This window comes from Equus caballus, chromosome 9, assembly GCF_041296265.1.
Source record: "Equus caballus isolate H_3958 breed thoroughbred chromosome 9, TB-T2T, whole genome shotgun sequence".
Lineage (NCBI taxonomy): Eukaryota > Metazoa > Chordata > Mammalia > Perissodactyla > Equidae > Equus > Equus caballus.
In genome coordinates, this window is record NC_091692.1 from 63,873,856 (window position 1) to 63,891,164 (window position 17,309).

The 17,309-nt window shown below is 42.2% G+C and overlaps 1 long non-coding RNA gene across 1 annotated transcript; it reads left to right on the plus strand.

Annotated features, from left to right (window-relative positions):
- The first annotated feature begins 7,993 nt into the window (after positions 1 to 7,993).
- On the plus strand, positions 7,994 to 8,823 carry LOC138915415 (uncharacterized). The gene is made up of 2 exons (XR_011421332.1): positions 7,994 to 8,198; positions 8,586 to 8,823. It is a non-coding gene; the product is annotated as an uncharacterized lncRNA (long non-coding RNA).
- Positions 8,824 to 17,309: the final 8,486 nt, after the last annotated feature.

A 17,309-nucleotide genomic window follows, 5' to 3' on the forward strand; every position in this document is an offset into this window, starting at 1 on the left:
ATATGAGTGACAGAATGTGTCCTGGCTCCCCCACCCACCTTATACAGCCAGATAAGTTGCAAAGGATTGGGGTGGAATTCCTGAGACCTGAATGGGTTCCTAATTTTTCCAGCTGTGAAGATTTCAAGGTTTTAGAGACGTAGAATCTGCAAAAAGTCACTCCTTAGGCAGGAAGGAGTTCTAAGTGGCTCAGAAAGGGGACTAGGCAGGGAGAAGACCAGAAGTAGCCACCTCACCCCAAGTTGCCCTTGGATCATGGAAAGGATCTGGAAATATCCGAGTGCTCCCAGTAATAACAACAAATGACATTTGTCAGGTACTGTCTCAGGTGCTAAGGCTATAATGGGGAACAAGGGACAAGGCCCCTGCTTTCGCAGAGCTTATATTCCAAGGGCTGTCAGACAATAAGAAAGTAACTACAAATACAAACAAGATAAACAGATAAACAGATAAATTCAGATAGGGATTAGAATTATACTAGAATATTATTCAATCACATTAATTGAAGCATCGTTTATTATAGAAACTTGTGCCTGCAAATATGTGAGTAGTTATACAATTTATCCCATTCAATGGAATACTCTGAAAATGTTATAAAGAATAAGGAAGAACTATAAATGTTCTTAGAGAAAGATGTCTAGGAAGTATCATTAGTGAAAAAAGGAGGTTATAGCATAATATGTTCCAATACGTGTGTTTTTTTCACCACCACCAAGCATTTAACTCAGTTCTGACTCTATCTACCTGGAGATCCCACAGGTTAAGGGTTCAGTCCCAGAAGATTTCCCTTAACTGCAGATGCCAATTGCAAGTGCAGGCTGTCACCAGTGCTTCTGATCCACCACTATAGATGGGAGGTTCCCACCACCACCTCCTCAGGGTTGATTAGTTTGGTAGAGTGGCTCACAGAACTCAGAGAAACATTTACTTACCTTTACCAGTGTATTATAAAGGATAGTATAAAAGATTCAGATGAACAGCCAGATGAAGAGGTACATAGAGCCAAGTATGGGGAATGGGGCTGGAATTTCCATGTTCTCTGAGTGGCCACTTTTCCAGCATCTCCACGTGTTCTCCAGCTTGGAAGCTCTTCAAACACCATCCTTTTGGGTTTTTAAGTAGGCTTCATTGCATAGGCGTGGTTGAGTAAATCATTGGCCATTGGCAATTGGTTGAACCTCCAGCCCATCTTCCTTCCTTGGAGGTCAGGGCAGTGGGACTGAAAGTTCCAACCCCCTAATCATGTAGTTGGTCCCCCCGGCAACCAGCCCCATCCTTTGGGGCTTTCTAAAAGTCACCTCATTAACATAAACTCAGGTATGGTTGAAAGGGGTTTGTTATCAATAACAAGACAACTTTACTGCTCTCATCACTTCAGAAATTCCAAGGATTTTCAGAGCTCTGTGCCAGAAATGGGGACAAAGACCAAATAAATATTTCTTATTATAAATCACAATATCACTTATGTATAAAATAATCTTATTTAATTTACATTCAAATACTGTTGGGTGTGTACATTTAATGACTGAAAACATATGTATCAAACTATGGACAGCAGTTCTTTTGGAGGAGTAAGATTATGGTAAGGGTTAATAACAGGGAGACCTTTTACTTTCTGCTTTATACACTATATTGTTTGATTTTGAAGTGATTATATGCTATTCCCCACCCACCTCCAAAACTGGGGCGGAACGCGTGTGTGCGAGCGTGCATGTGTGTGTGCCCAAAGTGGTAAGAAAGAACAGCCTGTTTCGCAAACTTGTATTACTTGATTTGTTTCATTTGACCTTTCGGGTCAATGGAGGCATACTGTAGTTCAAGATATAGGGCAAAATGAAGATAAGCAGCTTTATGCATTTCATTATCTTCAATATTGTACTAGAATTTTCAAAATTATTGCTCAACAGACAACCACTTCCTTCTTTCAATTTTGAAAAAAGCACAATATGCTTGTTCCTACATGCAAAAAAAATCCTACGACATGTAAAATTTTATTCATTCCATGTATGATATTAATGTATAAAATACATAGTTGGTTTTCCCTCCTACTGTAACTTGGTTTGGAACTTAACTTTGATGAGTGACCTGTGTCTCTGGTTAGAGATCTTACAAATATTTGACATGTTTTAGTTCTACACCGAATTCTAAGTTAAATATTTCAAGACGGCTTTGGTCAGCCAAGCCTGACTGCTGGTATGCAGACATGAGCAAATCACTAAGAAACAATTAAAACCCTTACTTTGGATGTGCAGCTTGGAAACCAGCATATCTGTTGAATGTATTAACCATGACTCATAACCACATGAGTTAAATATACTGAGGAATTAAATGTTTAGCTCATAGTTCTGGACGTGCTGAGATTTAGGATTATTATAATTCCAACAGAAAATTGGAATTGAATTAGATATACTGGACTTGACTCCTAACTTCAAGGCCAAGAGTTTGCTAATAATGCACCCTCCTGGGCTCAGACATGAGGGGAACCTCCCTGTCTCCCTCTGCCTTCTTTTTTCCAGGACTCTGTCAGGCAAGAGGGGGAAAAATATCTTTGCAGCAGCCTGGGGTGTAATTTGGATTCTTGCTTCTGATGCAAAGTCCAAGAATCGTAGACCAAAAGGAGTCCTGGTGACGAGTTATAAGGGGAGGAAAATCTGCACTTCCTTGCCTTCTTAGGGAATCCCCAGCAGCCTCCAGGACAATCCTACTTGAATCTGGGGCCCCTATTCCAGTGGAAGCAGCAGGGGGGTGCTCACTGGCACACCATCCTCTTCTCTCAGCACATTCCTGGCCTTCAGGGTCATCCCTCTGCCATGGGACCACTTCAGAGTTCCAGGCCCCCGGAGCAAAACCTTGCTTTCCAGAAAGGAGCTGGTACATTTGCTCACTCTAGACTGTAAATGGTGATGGGGTGTAATCTTTGCAGATAAACGGATAAACAAACTATGGAATTTTGCTGTGGAAAAGAAGCTACGAAAGGGAACAAACTACTGATACATGCAATAATGGATGGCTCTCAAAAACATTATGCTCAGCAAAGGAAACCAGATACAGATGAATACACAAAGAGTATATAGTCTAAAAGTGGATAGGGTGATGAGGCTAGACCTGCTAAGGGGTCAAAGGTTGCATAGGTATGTCCAGCATCTCTCTGTAGAATGTGTGGTTATATGCCATCTACTCGGGTTCATCCAAAGTTCTGAAGAAAAAGAAATCTTTAACATCCTATTCTACGTATCTGTGTCCTCAACCGGAAGCTATTGGTTACCAACTCAGCATCTCCACGTGTTCACCAACTTGGAAGCTCTTCAACCATGGTCCTTTTGGGTTTTTATGTAGGCTTCATTACATAGGTGTGATTGAATAAATCATTGGCCATTGACGATTGATTGAACCTCCAGCCCATCTTCCTTCCTCGGAGGTCAGGGCAATGGGACTGAAAGTTCCAATCCCTTAATCATGTCGTTGGTTACCCTGACAACCAGCCCCATTCTTTGGGGCTTTCATTCATTCCTCCATCTTTTTTCATTACAGAACCTCAATTTACTCAAGTAGCAGTTCTATTCTACGTGGACTTTCATCTTGATTTGCTTAAGTTTATTGTGGTTATCTCCTTCCTCTGGTTCAAGACTGTTTTAGGGTTGGGCATGTGATCACCTCTCTTCAATGAGATGTGAAAGGGCACAGGGTTACTGGGAAAGATTCTCTTCCTCTTAACCACAAGAGATGGTCCTCTTCTTTTCTAGACATTGTTGCATCCATCAGGGACACCTGGACCAACTGTCTCCCCAAGGGGGATAATGATGTAGGGACAAAGTCGAACCTTAAGAGTGGCAGAACATAAAGATGGAAAAAATCTGAATCCTTGATGATATGGTTGAGTCATTGAATTAACCAACTCTGGAGCAACCCTCTGTCTGAATTTCATGTTAATAGAGAAAATAAATTTCTTTATTGTTTAAGCCACATTGATTTGAATTTTCTGTTACTTGTTGCTGAAAGCATCTTAACTGATAGGACAACATAGCCCCCAGTACAGAGTGTCTGTCACATAAAAGCCACTCAATAGATGTTTGTTAAAGTATTATAAGAATGTATATCTCCGGCCCTCTGATGATCTCAACTGGAGTTGAATCATTCCATCCAAGTGAGCCTGATTTTCAGCTTGTTTATACTGCAAAATGAGTAGCAAAGTAAGAGGACACGCACAGTAGGATTTATGTGGAGTGAGTACATCTGGGAATCACTGATGGTCAAGAGTCAGCACGGAATGACACAGAAACCATCTGACCGGGGAAATGTGAGTTATGCCTACAGGGATGTCAACCTTCAGTACAAAATCGTTGAAAATTCTGCAATAAACATGGGAGAAGGATGGCAGAAAAGGAAAACAAGTGATAAGCTGAAAGCTTTTCCCAATCTGAGGCCTGGTGAAGATAAATGAAACAGATACTGCGCCTCTAGAACAAAAGGTTTAAAGTTTTTGGATATGCCCTGAGTTCCTGTACTCTTCTGTAGTTAGAGAAATGCCATTCCATATGGATCTGCTCTGCATATTGCCACAGTCAAAGTGATTTTTGCAATGGGGGAAATGGCAATTCTAGGGAGCCTTTATTCAAACAGTGACTCAGAGCCATGACTTCATGGGGGCCTTAGTCAACACTGTACTTTTCCACCCAATCATACCCAGCTTTTTAAAAAATGGACTTTATTTTGTAGAGCAGTTTTAGTTCACAGCAAAATTGAATGGAAGGTCAGAGATTTCATATATCACTCCTGCCCCACATACACATAGCCTCTCCCGTTATCACCATCACGACCAGAATGGTATGTTTGTTAGAATTGATGAATCTACATTGACACATCATTATCACTCAAAGCCATGGTTTACATTAGGGTTCACTCTTGGTATTGTACATTCTCTGGGTTTACAAATGTATAATGACATGTATCCACCATCATAGTGGCATACAGAATAGTTTCACTGCCCTAAAAATTCTCTGTGCTTTGCCTGTTCATCCTGCCCCCACCACCCCTGGCAACCACTGATCTTCTTATTGTCTCCATAGTTTTGCCTTTTCAAGAACGTCATATAGTTGGAATCATACTATAGTATGTGGCCTTTTCAGGTTGGCAACGTCAGTTAGTAATATGCATTTAACTTTCCTCCATGTCTTTTCACGACTTGATAGCTTATTTCTTTTTACCACTGAATAATATTCCATTGTCTGGATGTACTACAGTTTATTTATCCACTCACCTCCTGAAGGATATCTTGGTTGCTCCAAAGTTTTGACAATTATGAATAAAGCTGTTATAAACAGCCATGTGCAGGTTTTGTGTGGACATAAGTTTTCAACTGATTTCAACTCATGTAAATACCAAGGAGCATAACTGCTGGACCATATGGTAAGAGAATGTTTAGTTTTGTAAGAAACCACCAAACTGTCTTCCAAAGTGTCTGTACCATTTGCATTCCCATCAGCAGTGAATGAGAGTTCCTATTACTCCACATCCTCATCAGCATTCGGTGGTGTCGGTATTCTGGATTCTGGCCATTCTAACAGATATGGCATGACATCTCATTGTTGTTCTAATGTGGAATTCCCTAACGACGTATGATGTGGTGCACCTCTTCATATACTTATTTGCCACCTGGACATTTTCTTTGGTGAGGTATCTGTTCAGGTCTTTGGCCTATTTTTAAATCAGGTTGTTTGTTTTCATATCGTTGAGCCAAATTTTTAACTTCATTTTGGCGACAGAATTCAAAAGAGATTAATTGTCTTCCCAACCTGAGTCTATCCATCTGTTCTAGATGCTCTGAGACTCCTATGAAGGCAAGACTAGAATGTCAGTTCAATGCAATATGCATTATTTAACATCTATTATGTGCCCAACACATTGTTTTAATATTGTGGAATATACAAAGAAATGTTGGATATGGTCCCTGCCTTTTTGGCAATCTTTGGGGAAACCAAAAATATGGCAATGAAAAAAAGTTACACAACACTAAAGGGCATGAAATGTTAATGGCCAAATTTGTGGTGTCCCCTCTAATTACTTCTATGAAACTTTAAAAAATCTAATTAAAACTCAAATTTTCTATATATATCCATTTGAAAGTTATTTTGTGAAAGATGACTATCAGTTAGGCAAGTATTTTACTGAGAACTATTAATCTATAAACTTATAAACTGCATATATATTTCATTTTTACTGGTGCACTAAGCTACAGCAGGCAGAATAGAAGAGGGAATGGAAAAATCATCTTAGATTCTTTTAGATAAATTGGTGGAGAACCTGTAAGTGGAGAAAATTTATCAAAAGGACTCACACTTTCTTCTTTGGTGTGGAAATAAAGCAACCAATGAGCTAAAGTGTAATAATGATCATTATAATGGAGGTATGGTAGACATCATTAATAGCAATTTGAAAACAAATGCCTAATAATTGAGTTCGGCCAATGGCCCAATCCTTCAGGAACCTGAAGACTGTAATGAGCCTAGGAAAGAATATAAGCATTATGAGAGAGCCTAGGTTTCATTTGAGGAATTATCAAGAGATAACAAAATGCCGTGGAAAAATGACTGACCACAGCGGCCAGCCCAGTGGCTAGCGGTTAGGTTCGTGCGCACTGCTTCTGTGGCCTGGGGTTTTCTGGTTTGGATCCCAGGTGTGGAGCTATACACTGTTTGTCAAGCCATGCTGTGGCAGGTGTCCCACATATATAATAGAGGAAGATGGGCATGGATATTAGCTCAGGGCCAGTCTTCCTCAGCAAAAAGAGGAGGATTGGAAGTGGATGTTAACTCAAGGCTAATCTTCCTCAAAAAAAAAAAAGAAGACTGACCACTAAATCTAGCTTCTTGGTGACATTTCTCAGACTTACGTGTGGCTCCTCAGTAAGTGGGACCCCACAAATGATCACCCCAGGAGGGAAAAAAAGCACATTCCAATGAGATTAGAATCCCTGGGGAGGCAGGAAGCAACCATTGCAGACAAGACCGTGAGTAAGCAGGGAAATTTGTGTAAGCTTCTTGGACTTTGCATAAAACATTCCTGAAAATGAATCTTCTTGGGAACATTCCATGGCAACCACACTGAGATGGGGCTACTTCTCTAAAAATAGAGCTGTATTCTCTGATCAGCCTTTGTGTACTAGAAAAACTACCAATACAAGACAAGAGTGGGTATCATGGGTTAACATCTATGAAGGCAACTTTGTGATACATCCTTTGAATTTAGGGGTTTACTTGCCCTGGTGCTTTATCCTAAGCCCGCCTCCTGGAGGTCTCCCATTTTCAATAGATACCCAGAACTGAAATAACTGATGGTAGGTTGGCTAAACAAGGCAAGGACTTTCCTGTGGTTGACAGGAATGGGGAAATGGTAAGATTGCCACTACTGAGGAAGACGGTACTTTGTGGCAGATGCTCTCAGTTGTCTACCCAATAGTCAACCAAGTATGCCTGCCACTCACCCTTCTTCGTTGCTAATAGAACCAGATGTTGTTCACTGTCCTCCAAGCAGCCATGTCCTTCAAGGGAGGCACAGTCTCTTTACAGCCCCATGGGGCTAATGTCTCTTGCCAAACGATTTGCTTTTAGTGAGCACGCATGTGCGACAATCCTGGCCAGTGAGAGAGGAGGAAAGTGTGCAGGGAGGACTCGGGAAAGAATTTTCTTACTCTCAAGAGAGGACACACGGCAGGGTCATTTCATGTTTCTGTCTCTGGAGGAATGCTAATCTATATTTATTTATTCATTTAATAAATATTTATTGCTCAGCATGCGTCCTGAAATCCAAAGTCTACCTGTTGTCGAACCGGAAAGGAATGGCTTTAAAAATATAGGTGAGTTTCAAAGGCACATTCTAATAAAATCCTGTTCTTTAAAAGCAGGGTGGAAATGTAAGAGAAATAGCAGACTGGAGGAAGTAACGGCTGGGTCTCCAGCTAGACAGTTCTGAAGGCCCGGTTTTGTGGAGCGGTGAGGGGGAGGAAATGCATGCTGTGGACAAAGGCTAACGGCAAGGAGAAAGGAAGGAGAAGAACAGCACCAGGGCTCCAGGAAAATCAACCAACTCCAAAGCCCAGGAGGTCATAAAGCTTCATGAGAGGATGTAGTGCCAAAGTCCTGCCCTGGGGAGCAGAACAAACAGTCCAAGAAGCCGGGAAGACCAACATGTGCTTGAACACGGTGAGACTTCTCCTCTCGTACTAAGGGGGTTTGCTCTGCTGTGCTTTAAACTGCGCCACTGCACAGGCTGGTGTGTGCCCATCCATGTGCGTGTGGTAAGAGACAGCCTGAGTCCAACCCAGCTGGGTGGGTCCTGATTACAGCACCAACCGAGGTTCTGCTCCTGTTACAGGGCCCTCTGCTGGATTCCTCCTACTCCCAGGCCTCTTCTTTGGGGCTCTTTCCTTCTTCTGCCCATCCTGTAAATCATCTGTTCCCGAAGTGTGGTCCAGGAACCCTTGGGGGTACCTGACACAGTTTCAGGGAAAACGTGATATTAAAACTGTTTTCAAGATAATAACAAGATGTTATTTCTCTTTTTCATTCTCATCCTCCATGTGTGCACAGTGGAGTTTTCCAGAGGCTCCGTGATGTGTGATATGGCAACAGATTGAATATAGAAGCAAACACGAGAATCCAGCTGCAAAAAGATTTGCAGAACTGCAAAATAATGCCACTCTCCTCATTAATTTTTTTTGGTTTAGAAAATAGTGCTATTTTCATTAAAGTAAATTATTTATTCTAGCATATAATGGATTAGTTGTTGCTATTTTAAAATAAATTAATAAAAATATTTTTAAAATTTCTCAGTTTCAATTTCTAATGTGTGGTGCCTGGACCAGCAGCCTCAGAGCTTATTAGAAATGCAGGTTCTTGGGCCCCTCTTCAGACCTATTGACTCAGAAGCTCTCGAGTTGGGACCCAGCAGTCGGGGTTTGACAAGCCCTCCAGATGATGCTCATGCTCCTGGAAGGTTGAGATCCACTGCTATAATGCATCTATTGCCCATGATTTCTCCAAGGTGAGCGGAAACACATGCTGAGCCTTCTGAATGCAAATCCAGAGAGGTTGTGGTTCTGGTTCTGGGTTATGCACCTGTCTTAGTCTGCTAGGGCTGCCATAACAAAATACCACAGGCTGGGTGGCCTCCCAACAGAAATTTATTTTCCCACAGTCCTGGAGAAGAGAAGCCTGAGATGTAGGTGTCAGCAGGTTTGGTATCTCCTGAGGCCAATCTCCTTGCTTGCAGGTGGCCATCTTCCCGCTGTGTCCTCATATGTTCTTTTCTCTATGTGCCCCGTTCCTTCTGCAGTACTTTAGATCCTAGCCGATGGCATCCCATTCACAAGTTGTCACATATACTAGAAATCCTGGTGTGTGGGGGGGGTGAGATAATTGTGGTCTTCTCCCTCCCTCCAACCACCCCCTAAGACCAGTCAATCACTAAATCCTCTGACTGCGTCTCCTAGATTTTTCTCGTCATCATCTCTTCACCAACCCAGCTGTTGCTGTGCAAGTTCAGATCCTGGTCATCTCTCTCCTACACCATGGGCCCCATCTTTTTTCTTCTGAAGAAAATATTTTTTGTTGTTAGTGCCATCCAATCACTTCTGACTCCTGGCAACCCTGTGTACAGCAGAACGGAACCTGCCTGGACTTCGGGTGCCATCCTCTCACCTTTCGGCACTATATCAGACAATGCTCTGCTGCTATTCATAGAGTTTTCATCACCAATTTTTCCAGAAGTGGGTGGCCAGGTCCTTCTTCCTGGTCTGACTTAGTCTGGAAACTCCGCTGAAACCTGTCCACTATGGGTGACCCTGCTGGTATTTGAAATACTGGTGGCATAACTTGCAGCATCACAGCAACATGCAGCCTGTAGGACAACCAACAGTTGGGTGGTGTGGTTCCCTGACTGGGAAACGAACCGGGGCTACAGTGGTGAGAGCACCGAGTCCTAATCACTAGACCACCAGGGCTGGCTGAGAAAGATACACTCATAAATAATGCACAGGACATTGGCTCCTATGGCTCTGGGCACGCATTACAGATGAAACGGGCTTCAGATCCTGGGCAGTTTCCTGGCCCCTGGCAGGAACTAGAGGCCGTCCTCAGATTGATTAGGACACAGCACTACTGCAGAAAGCTGCTGGCCTGCATGACAGCAATGGCCTTCTAAATGATATTCCAGATACAACCTGGCTCCCTCGAGTCCAGCCTCTACATGCCACTGGAAGGCTCTGCCTAAACAACCAGACCGGGCCAGTCCTGGTTACAAACCATCTGAAGCTTCTCACTGACTACAGGACAAAGTCCAATCACCTTTGCAAGGAACACAGAACTCACCACACTCTATGGCCTGCTGGCCTCTCCAGCCTCATTTCTGGATACTGCCTCCCTTGCATCATAAGCTCTGGCAACCTCAGCTCTACAGTTCCCTGAACACAGGCTGTTCCTTACCTCTATGCCAGGCCACAGGCAGCCACCTTGACCGAATGCCCTTCCTTTCATTACTCTCCATGCCATACTCTTTATAACAGCCAGATATCACCTCCTCCAGGAAGTCTTCTGTGGCAGTGCCTCTTCTTGTCTTCCCTCTCCCCATCTCAGACAACCTGTACTCACCTCTACCATGCATTCGCCACCCTGTTCTGCATTCACGTCTTTAGAAATCTTTCTTAGTAGACTCAGAGTTCTTTGAGGACAGAGACCATGTCTTTTTCTTAGTTTTATTCCCAGTGTCTAGCACAGGATTGTAATTCATAGGAGGTGCTCCATAAATGTTAGTTGAGTGAATGAATGAATTCCAGGAATAATGGAGCTAACTCAAGTGGCTCAAGCATCAGAGAGAATCCACAGTGCAGGAGGTGTTGGCGCAGTTGCTGGGCAAGACAGGGCTGGGTGGCATATCTTCCAAATGAAAAGTTGATAAAGTTGAGAGAAAAATGGTGTGCCTGAGCCCTGCTGTTTAAAGCCTGAGGTCTGTCCCCCAAGAGCTTTGCCCTTATGAACTGGTTATGCTTCAAGACTGTTTCAGGGGGCCAGCCCTGTGGCAGAGTAGTTAAGTTTGCGCGCTCTGCTTCAGCAGCCCAGGGTTTCGCCAGTTTGGATCCTAGACACAGACATGGCACCACTCGTCAGGCCACGTGAGGTGGCGTCCCATATGCTACAACTAGAAGGACTCATAACTAAAAAAGATACAACTATATACTGGGGGAATTTGGGGGAGAAAAAGCAGAAAAAAAAAAGGTTGGCATCAGTTGTCAATCTTCAAAAAAAACCCACTGTTTCAAGGACAGGTATCCAGTTTCAGTCCCTGAGACATGCATGACCTATTAAGCTCAGTTTTGGGGATTTAGACATTGCCAATTCATAGCCTACTTCTGGAATATAATCTTTGTTTTCTAGAATCAACTGCAATTGCCCTTTGCAAACTACCCCTAAACAGGAGGCCTCACAGAGGTACCACTGCACATTCTGACAGTGCCTCTGCTCCTGTGTACTCACCACTGGGGCAACTGGACTATTATTAACGCGAACATCATCTTCAATGATTGCCTCAACTTTCAGCACTTCCTGGAATGCGACAGATAGTCTCAGAGAAGTTTAGATCCTCCTCCTGAGTACAGATGACCAAGGCTCTTCTCTCCCTTTGGTGACAGCCCTTTGGATTTTTGCATTTTGTCTGCTCTTTGCCATCCTGCTCCAATTTTCAACTCTTCCTTCTTTGAGGTGGTTTCTAGACCCCTCACAACCATGCTCACTTTGCTTAGAATCATTCCTGTGCTGTATTTCCTCTTAAAACATGTGGCCTGGAGTAGAACACAGTACTCTAGCAGTGTTCTTAAGCACACAGGACAGTGTATGTCTGTCAATGCACTTATTTCTTACAGTGGTCATGATGCCACTAAGATTATCTTGGCTTTTAGTAACCGTATCATCCTGGCCTCGATAATTGTGAAATCTGGAGCAAGAGAACTACAATCAGAGCAAAAATGCAGGACTTTGCCTTCGTCTATGTGCATGATTATGGGCTGGGGAGGCGAGGTGACTGGGAGATAGCCCAGGGATGTACTATTCCAAACATAACCTTGACAAATCATCAGACGATAAAGGTTTACCAAGAAGCAGAAGTTCCTGGAGACACAGTAAGCAGATGCCGATGAGGTGACCCAGCTCTTAGAATAATTTTACCTAATTGAAAGGGGTAACTTCTATGCCACAATTAATTAACTATGACACGAATACAAACTTCCTGTGATGCCCAAGGGAGCAATCACCTTAAAAATTAAGGCCCATGCCAAGTACTCTCATTACTCTATGAAGAGATTTCACAATGAAACCATAAGAGGTACAGTCTCCAGGGCCTCTCTTATTACCCCTTGTATGGGAGTCACATACAACTAGTGACAGCATCTAACTAGTGAATCAAGATACAAAAGAAAATTTGCATATGGTTGAGGTCAGTGGATGTTTATATTTGTTTAACGAATAAGTGAGAGTTTTTATTATCTCTTCTTATTCAATTTCAGGTGACTGTCTTCCATATAACAATTCTTTGGTTTCATTTGGCAAGTGGCTAACTCAATATTCACCCCGTTCTCCCCACATCCTACACCTATCCATCCTGATCTTTTTCTCAGAAACCGTTGCCAAGCAGGTCTTTCCCATCTGGCTTTACTACAAGCAGCTTGAGCTATTTCTTCCATCTACAAATTGCAAAGCATGCTTTCTATAGAATCCATAAATAAATTAGGGGGTCAATATTGTCCATAAAAATAGGGGTCACTAATCCAGCCAAGAGTTAGAAGGAAAAGGTGGTACAAGGGTGTCTTTGATAACACTGATAATTCTGTAATATTGATGATTCTGATAATACTGCCAATGTACCTAATAATATTGCCAAAGAGTTATTTTCAAATCATGGTAAAAAATGTGGGAAGGGAGTTTTCCTAGACTTAACTTTAGCTTCCTACATGGTGGTTAGCAAGTCTTACAACCAATAACTTCTATGCCACAATTGATAATTAATTATTCCATTAACTCTTGTTTTTTCTTTGGACAGTTACCATTTCTTCTTTTGTATCCAAACTTCTTGATCTCTTTCTCCCTCCTGTATTCAGTCAATTCTCACGTCACTGGTTAGCATTCTCTATTGGACAGTTTGAGGAGAGACGAAACTGCATTCACCTTGCTTTGTCATTTGCTAAAAACTCTGATAGGTGAAGGAGGAGATTAATATTATTGGCTTGTTTCAATTTCCATTGCAATGACCTGACTTTATATCAACAAAGCAATCACATCTATAACTGACAGGAGGAGCTGGGGGGAAGGGAACCAGATCTCATGGTTGAGCTGATGGGGTTGGAGATGTGTGGAGGGAGACGAAAGACCTGGATGTATTTTGTAAACCTGAATGTTTTAAGATGAAATTCCAAATATCCTGCTTACTTTGGCTTTCTTTTATCGTAAAACAGGCAGTTCTTTGTGCCTTGAAAGAGACAGACAGGCTGCAAAGAGTCATCTGAACTGCCCAGAAATGTCTTTAATCTTGACCATTTGCAAACACAGATCTGCACAGTGAACAATTTTCTGAAGAATTCTTACAATGCAGAGTCTGTTCAGAGGATGCTGATTTCAAAACCTCTGTACACAGGGCATAATGACGAGGGGAAGAAAGTGCACAGCTTCAGGTAACTTAAGAGAAAGGAAAAGGAAGAAAATTTGATGGAAAATGAAAGACTATCCAAGCAGAAATCATGTAGGATGCTCTGATTCAGAATAAATAAAATGTAACTCTTCCAGGTCTAACACAGACCAGTGCTTGCCCTCAAGCTCTGCAAAGGGTGCCAGCTACCAGTGGTATAAATATGCACAAATAAAAAAGGATGCATGTAAAACGTACTTACCATGATCAAAGGCAAGGGATTTTCACTCATCTTTCATCAGATTTAGGTTCCATAATTTTCCAGCAAGTTTTATTCTCTTAGAACTATAAAAATTCCACTCACTTATGAGCTGATAAGGGTGCCGTATACTTAATGTTTATCAGTGCAGGATGTGGATAGATTAACCATTTAATACTAATCCAGGCAGTGTGGTAATCTAGGTATTTAGGAATGCAGATGAAGCCACTACATTCTTGTATTTTACTGCTGATTATGTGTGCATGTGTGGGAGGGAGGAATTCAGTCCCTGCTTTCAAGACTAAGCAGTGCTGTTTGCCCTCAGATCCATTCTTCATGCTTCTCCGCTCTGCTCTGTATCCCAGGAGGCTGGGCTCTGCAGGCTGTTTCCCAGGCTCCTGTTTGGGGGACCTCTAGCTGGGTTTGGCCAATCAGAGATGGGAGGGTGGGAAGAGGGGAGAAGCCAGAGTATTGCTCATCTTCCTTCTCTGGTAGTGGCTTCGTCTATTTCAGGGCTCCAGCTTCCAACGGATGAGCCCAACATGATTCCAGCTTTGACTGGTCACCTCATGTCTCTCCAGCTTAGCGGTGGCAGCAGCTCACAGCTATGGCCAATTTGGGGTTGCTTCACAGGCCCCTGTTGAACTTCTAGACTTTGTGGTCAATTTCCTACATTAAATTTGTTTGGTTTTAAATACTCAGAGTGGTTTCTGTTTCTTAATTAGATCCTGAATGATACAACTGAGGTACAGGTTAAGTGTCATATATTGAATCATGGCTTCCTTTCATTTTTTTTTTTAATCTTTTTTTTTTTTGAGGAAGGTTAGCCCTGAGCTAACATCTGCTGCCAATCCTCCCCTTTTTGTTGAGGAAGACTGGCCCTGAGCTAACATCCGTGTCCATCTTCCTCTACTTTATTTGTGGGATGCCTGCCACAGCGTGGCTTGCCAAGTGGTGCCATATCTGCACCCAGGATCTGAACCAGCGAACTCCGGGCTGCTGAAGCAGAACGTGTGCACTTAACCGCTGCGCCACTGGGCTGGCCCCATGGCTTCCTTTAATTTTATGTGGAATCCCCTACTTTTATTATAAAAATAATAACATCTAACACATGTTGAGCCCTTTATAAGTACCAGGTTAAAAGAATCTAGTAACTAAGCAGAGGATAACTACAGCTTTAGTCTATAGCTTCTCTTGGCAGCAACTGTGCTACACGCCCTCAGAGGCACAGCATCAGCTGCCCATGACCCCCTTGGAGGGCCAAATACTGTACACTTGGTGCTCCAGTCAGAAGTCTAAGAACCAGCTGTGCATGTGTGAGATGGGGATAGAACTTCCTTTAAGCTCTAGCTTCTAGGACCAACCCCAGAGACACTTCTTCTCTTTTGGGTTCCAGCCCTGAGAGAGGTAGTTGCTTCCTTCAGCAACCTATCTGGTTTACCTCAGCCTCCTGGCTTTCCCACATCTGGGTCAGCAGTCTCCTGTATTGAATATCTGGCATGGTTTATGGTACTCTGACCAGACCTTGACGGATATATAGGTTCTTCTACCACTAAGTTTCCCATTGATTTGAAAAAATTGACACTTCTAGCTTCTTTATTTCTATATTTATTTCAGCTATACTGTTTATGAGCTCTTATCACTAATATCACCATTTTTCATTTCCTTTTGGGGGCTCTTTTTAAGATAAGAAAATAAACAAAAATCATCAAATGATTGCATAAATACTGCTTACAAAGATAGAAATGCAGCTGAAAGGGAATTTTTGACTGGCAGGTAGTGGTTATGTGATGCTTTGAAACCTTCCTTATCAGCTGACGCATGGAAGATACCCCTGGCAAAGGGTGATTGAGAGATATGCGAACGCTTAACAATTTAAAAGTTGAGAACCTCCTGTATTTGCTTTCCTGCAAAGGAAATACAGAACTCTATTGGCTGACTCCTTCCACTAGTGTGATTAGAATATTTTTGTTCACCATTTTGATCTTCTTGCCACCTGCCAGACTGATGACACTTATATTATAAGGAGGCAAATGATGAAAATCAAAAGCTTCCAGCTATGTCACCTGTTGATATATGTGGTAGGCAGACTTCTAAGATGGCACCCTAAGATTTCTGCCCTGCGCTGTGTAATCCCCTCCCCATGTGAATATGATGCATGTCACTCCAATAGTTAGTTACATTATATGGCAGAGGGATTTTGAAGGAGTAATTAAGTTCCCTAATCGGTTTACTTTGAGTTAATCAAAACAGAGATTATCTTGAGTGGGCCTGACTTAATCGTGTGAGTCCTTAAAAAGGACTGCACCCTTCCTGAAGCCAGAGATTCAAAGTGTGACAGAGAAGACCTATGGAAGGGGGCCACGTGGTATAGACCTGACAGTGGCCTCTAGTAGCTGAGAATGGTCCCCAGACAACAGAAAGCAAGAAAGCAGCGACCTCAGTCCTACAACCATAAGGAAATTAATTCTGCCAACAATCTAAGGAAGCTTGGAAGTGCGTCTCTCCCCAGTGGAGATTCCAGATGAGGACTCGCCTGGCAGATATCTTGACTTCAGCTTTGTATGACACTAACCTATGCTGGACTCCTGACCCACAAAATTGGAAGGAAATAAACTTGTGTTAAGTCACTATGATTATGGTAATTTGTTACACAGTAGTGGAAAAATAGTACAATCAGTGGGGGCAGGGTGTAGATTCCATTTTCAGCAGCAGCAAAATATATATTAGCCACAATAAGAAATATATATGATCTATATAAAGAAAATCACAAAATTTTACTGATGCATAAAAAAGGATTTGGAAAAATGGGGATACATATTATGCCCCTAAATGGGAAGATCAAATATTTTAAAGATGTAAATCTTAAAGGAGTTTTTTATGACAGATAAGAAGTGTATTAATAGTTCAATAAGAAAAAAAAAGTACAACATTTGAACAGAGAATATGTGGAACATTTGGAAATCTTTGGGAAAGCTCACTGTGGAAATAGCACCCAGGACCCTAAACGAATCCATAATCTCTAACTGGAACTAAAATCTATAACAGTAGAATGGGCCTAAGTTTTAGACCAAGAAAACTCAACTGGACTGAGAAAGTAAGTTCCAGAGGTGGTAGGGTCAATGACTTTGCAAACCCACGGAGGCACAGAAGCATAGAGACAGTGCAGTTAACCAAACTCAGTGTGGGGGTACTTTTGCGATAATTTTAGGACCTTGGAGACAGGATATGTGAAAGCCCTTTGTGTGCTGTAAAGCATTTATACATTATTACAGGTTACCTTTGAAACATAGATAATGATATCTGGCTTATCATACAGTGTAATTTGATTAATTATGTGGATGTGTAGTTTAAAAACGCATGGATACAGGATCAGCTCTTTGCT